The sequence below is a fragment of the Nerophis lumbriciformis genome, linkage group LG22, assembly GCF_033978685.3.
Source record: "Nerophis lumbriciformis linkage group LG22, RoL_Nlum_v2.1, whole genome shotgun sequence".
NCBI classification, from domain to species: domain Eukaryota; kingdom Metazoa; phylum Chordata; class Actinopteri; order Syngnathiformes; family Syngnathidae; genus Nerophis; species Nerophis lumbriciformis.
This window is the reverse complement of record NC_084569.2, coordinates 28965044-28971147: the sequence shown is the minus strand read 5'-3', so window position 1 is coordinate 28971147 and position 6104 is coordinate 28965044.

Genomic DNA, 6104 nt, shown 5'->3' with positions numbered 1-6104 from the left:
GACATCGTTATACGTGGCAAGCCGTCAAGGGTGCACTCCATCATTCAACCAGATTCGTAACTTGTAATCCTAAACAGGATAAATATTGTACCAGGCTCGTGCAAAAGTCTGAATTGAATAGGGAACGTTCCCCAAATTCCGATTGAATACCATGAATTTGAACTGGATTTGGAGTGAGGTTGCAAACAGGAAGTAGAATTGCGATTAAAATTTGAATTGAAGAAAGTAGATTTAATTAATTCCAGTTGATTCGTTTTGTGTATTCCAGATAATACCTTCATATTATTCTCTACATAACTGATAATTTATTGAATTAGTATTACTATGAATTAGGGTTGTACGGTATACCGGTACTTTAACCAAGTATTCAAAATGAAAGGAATGTTAGTTTTAGTGTGTGTATTTTTAGTATTTTAGCCAAAATCTTTGTTAAACGTGACAAATGATTAGAGATGTCCGATAATATGGGCCTGCCGATATTATCGGCCGATAAATGCTTTAAAATGTAGTATCGGAAATTATCGGTATGGTTTTTTTTATTATCGGTATCGTTTTTTTTTGTTTGTTTTTTGTTTTTGTTTTTGTTAAATCAACATAAAAACACAAGATACACTTACAATTAGTATACCAACCCAAAAAACCTCCCTTCCCCTATTTACACTTATTCATACAAAAGGGTTGTTTCTTTCTGTTATTAATATTCTGGTTCCTACATTATATATCAATATATATCAATACAGTCTGCAAGGGATACAGTCCGTAAGCACACATGATTGTGCGTGCTGCTGGTCCACTAATAGTACTAACCTTTAACAGTTAATTTTACTCATTTTCATTCATTACTAGTTTCTCTGTAACTGTTTTTATATTGTTTTACTTTCTTTTTTATTCAAGAATTTTTTATTTATTTATTTATCTTATTTTATTTTTATTTATTTTTTAAAAAGGACCTTATCTTCACCATACCTGGTTGTCCTAATTAGGCATAATAATGTGTTAATTCCACGACTGTATATATCGGTATCGGTTGAAATCGGTATCGGTTATTAAGAGTTGGACAATATCGGAATATCGGATATCGGCAAAAAAGCCATCATCGGACATCCCTACAAATGATTCCTCAATCATTTTAAGTTTAATTCCACTTCATGTAATTGTAATTTGAATATCCCGTGGGGTGAAAGTTAGTCCAATTGAAATTCTTGTTCTTCAAATAAACTTAATTGAAATTCATAATTCGGAAGTTTGCACAAGCTTGTCAAGTTTTGTGGCCGACATGTAAACACTACAAACCCAGAAATTATCAAAAACACCATAAAAAAACAACATGCAATGGGGAAATGCTGCAAATGACAAAAAGAGCTACATGAGAAGAAAATCTACATCCGTCTTTAAAGACATGATTGAGATGCCCAGAAGAAAATTTGACAGAACGAAAGGGTATCATTTTTTCAAATGTTGTTGCAATGTAACACAAGCGATTCACATAATGAAGATAATCCTGGTTACCAAACAAACTTTAGTTTTGTTCCGTGAACTTTTAGCCTTTGTTTAATGCAAGGTTGGGGTTTTCTTTGCGTGTTTTTTGTTTTTTTTACATTAGATTTTGATTTTACAACATTTTACTTTTGGACATTTTCCCATTGCATTTGTTTTACCGTATTGTGTTTTGTGTGTTTCTGGTCATGTTTTTTTATTTAATTTAATTATTTGTTTGTTTGCCCCTATCGCTCTCTGTAGTCAGCTACTCTAGATAAGCGTTAGAAAAATGAATTAATTACTCATATAAAATGAGTTACTGTATTTTTCTACATATGAACCAACACAGTATGCACAATATCAATGACTGAATAACTAATTTTCCAGCAAATTTAACCTGTTTTGGACTTTTTCCATGACCATTTGATTGACTGGTGCTATATGCTTTAAAGTCAGCAAATGTGGACAGGCAGCTCCTCTCATAAAAGTCACTTCCTCCCCCTAGAGGAGGAACGCAAGCAATTCAACGTGCAGAGTCACAAAACTCTTGTTTACTTTTTTGTGCTCCTTTTAGCCCCCAGAAATGTTTTACATTGTATGTTTTGTATGCAATATTAATGTACTGTATGTGGCTGGGACTGCAAACGCATGTACATGGATAAAGTTTTGTTTTGGTTCAAAATAAATAAATAATTACAGTAAACAATTATTTAATAAATACAATTATTCATTATTTTCAGAATTGTTTTGTACTATAACCAATATTGCTTTTATTAATATAATATGATACTGTAATTATATATTAATTTATTGAATAAGTTAAATTATAAATTATTTTCAGAATTGCTTTGTACTATTACCAATATTACTGTTATTACTATAATATGATAATATAATTATACATTTATGTATTTAATAAGTTAAATTATTTTCTAAATTGTTTTGTACTATTAAAAATATGACTGTTATTAAAAAAACTTTAAAATATATGTATATATTAATTTATTTAATAAGTTAAATTATAAAATATGTTTAATTGTTTTGTACTATTACCAACATTACTGTTATTAATATAATATGATAATATAATTATATAGTAATGTATTTAATAAGTTAAATTATTAATTATTTTCAAAATTGTTTTGTACTATTACCAATATTACTGTTATTAATATAATATTATAATATAATTATATATTAATTTATTGAATAAGTTAAATTATAAATTATTTTCAGAATTGCTTTGTACTATTACCAATATTACCAGTAAATGAACAAGTAGATTAATAATCAATTTTCTACAGCTTGTCCTTTATAATGAAGACAAAAAAATAGAATGATAAATGCCACAATATGTTACTGCATATGTCAGCAGGCTAATTAAGAGCCTTTGTTTGTTTACTTACGACTGAAAAAAACAGTTGTCTATTATGTTCACTATTTTATTTAAGGACAAAAACATATGTTTAATGTACCCTAAGATTTTTTGTTAAAATAATACAATTTTATTGTGGTCCCCTTTATTTAGAAAAGTATTGAAAAGTATCAAAATAAATTTTGGTACCTGTACCAAAATATTGTGAATTTTAACTGAATTGTTTTTTTTGTTGTTGATAATAAATTAAACTTAAAGTGTTTCAGGGTAAAGTCTAATTTTTGGAATATCAGCAAATGGTATTATTGCAATGTTTACTGAGAACAATATGCAGGCCACTTAACCTAATAAAAAAAATAAAAAATACAGTTAATTTTATCATGCATTGATAAATTTCATTTGGTGGAATGGAATAAACTCCTTTGACATAACAACTGAAGCGGTAATGCCCTTTTGAATGTAGGATGGAATAAACAGGCTAAGCTCATTAATACATCCTGTTGTTGGAGTTGTTGCTGCTTGTGCTGATAATCCTTCAGGTGCAGCATACCTGACATAAAGCTCCTCAATGCAGGTGTAAATATAGACTCACAGATTTAAACCTGCACCCAGGTGAAAGGGATTACTTTGGTATGCTATTACTGTCAAGGAGAACATGTAATAAACAACACAGTCAGTAAGTGCATGTCCATATTGCACGGATCTAGTTTTAGGAAGTCAGGTCTCTGACAGATCTGTACCAATACAAGCACAGTGCATGTGGTTGTGTGATAACATGCATTCACCCTCACCCCCTACCCCCGAAAATGGACCCCATTGGCAAATGGTAAGATGACAGCATTCTCGATGGTTGTGCTGTGTCAAAACAGAAAGCAAGATTAGTGGATTCCAGTGTCATTGTTTGTCCCAGTGTACCATGGTCCACAGCTTTTATCTCGGTATCTAACACGGTTCGAGTCCCGGGTGGAACAGAAAGCAGGAACTGAACCACTAAGTCTGCCTGTCACTGTCCACATCAGGAGCATGTCCAATCTAATTTAAACAAAAATGACTGCAATCAAATTTTATTTATATAGCCCTTAATCACAAGTGTGTCAAAAGGCTGCACAAGATCAGATCCCACATCAGGGCAAGAAAAACCTCAACCCAATGGGCACAATGAGAAACCTCGGAGGGGACTGCAGATGTGGGCGACCGGTGCAATGGATGTCGAGTGGATCTAGTTAATAACGTCAGAGTCCAGTCCATAGTGGATCATCTTGAACGGAGACAAGTCGACAGCGCAGGAGAGGGGGGCAGAGCAGAAAAGAGACAGCAGATCAACTGGTCTAAAAGGGGGGTCTATTTAAAGGCTAGAGTATACAAATGAGTTTTAAGAAGGGACTTAAATGTTTCTACTGAGGTAGCATCTCTAACTGTTACCGGTAGAACATTCCAGAGTACTGGAGCCCGAATAGAAAACGCTTTATAGCCCGCAGACTTTTTTTGGGGCTCTGGGAATCACTAATAAGCCGGAGTTCTTAGAACGCAGATTTCTGGCCGGGACATATGGTACAATACAACTTCATATTGGACCCATGTCAAAAAGGGGCCACTGTTGAACACAGCATAAAAAAATTTAAGATGGAGGAGCACTGCTCTTGAGTTCGTCAGGGAGTGAGTTTTACTAACGCACAAATGGCCCGTCCATTACGCTCAACCCCCTAAACCTCACTCTCATCCGGGTCACGGCATCACTTCCACCTTCTTAAACATATCTCCCTCAATTTCAGAAAATTTGCAAAAAAAGTGACTCTTGTAACATGACTAGTTCTAGCTCCAATAACACTACTTGGCTTTCTTCAATGCCAGAGCTTGGTCCGCTTTGCCGGTAGTAAGTCGGACACGTTTCCAGTGAGGGTTGGACTCCGCCAAGGCTGCCCTTTGTCACCGATTCTGTTCATAACTTTTATGGACAGAATTTCTAGGCGCAGTCAAGGCGTTGAGGGGATCTGGTTTGGTGGCTGCAGAATTAGGTCTCTGCTTTTTGCAGATGATGTGGTCCTGATGGCTTCATCTGGCCAGGATCTTCAGCTCTCACTGGATCGGTTCGCAGCTGAGTGTGAAGCGACTGGGATGAGAATCAGCACCTCCAAGTCCGAGTCCATGGTTCTCGCCCGGAAAAAGGTGGAGTGCCATCTCCGGGTTGGAGAGGAGATCTTGCCCCAAGTGGAGGAGTTCAAGTACCTCGGAGTCTTGTTCACGAGTGAGGGAAGAGTGGATCGTGAGATCGACAGGCGGATCGGTGCGGCGTCTTCAGTAATGCGGACGCTGTATCGATCCGTTGTGGTGAAGAAGGAGCTGAGCCGGAAGGCAAAACTCTCAATTTACCGGTCGATCTACGTTCCCATCCTCACCTATGGTCATGAGCTTTGGGTTATGACCGAAAGGACAAGATCACGGGTACAAGCGGCCGAAATGAGTTTCCTCCGCCAGGTGGCGGGGCTCTCCCTTAGAGATAGGGTGAGAAGCTCTGCCATCCGGGAGGAGCTCAAAGTAAAGCCGCTGCTCCTCCACATCGAGAGGAGCCAGATGAGGTGGTTCGGGCATCTGGTCAGGATGCCACCCGAACGCCTCCCTAGGGAGGTGTTTAGGGCACGTCCTATTAGCCGCGGGGAAGACCCAGGACACGTTGGGAAGACTATGTCTCCCGGCTGGCCTGGGAACGCCTCGGGGTCCCACAGGAAGAGCTGGACGAAGTGGCTGGGGAGAGGGAAGTCTGGGCTTCCCTGCTTAGGCTGCTGCCCCCGCGACCCGACCTCGGATAAGCGGAAGAAGATGGATGGATGGATGGGCTTTCTTCAATCACCATTATTTGCATTAATTCTTACAAACGGTGAAAATTACACAATAATATAAAACAGTCACCATTTAAAAGTGGTACAAAAAATGGCTAATCCCTAATAGTTCCAAACTCTTTTCATCATGGAAAACAGTAAATCAATTCGAAAACGCCTCTCGGGACGAGGATGGCCTGTGGATGACGACGGATCTTGAGATTGTGACAGAAAACACAGACATGACAAACCAAACTCATCTTCTACACCTGGTGAGAGGCTCCACAATGAACCCAAAGCCCCTTTCTCTGCAGTGATTGAGAACAACGTGAGGAATGAAAACAGTGTGGATATCTTTATTCCACTACAGTCTCTTCCATCCTATGAGGATCCACGATTTCCAGCAGGGAGCAACAAAGATACAAGGAGTTGTA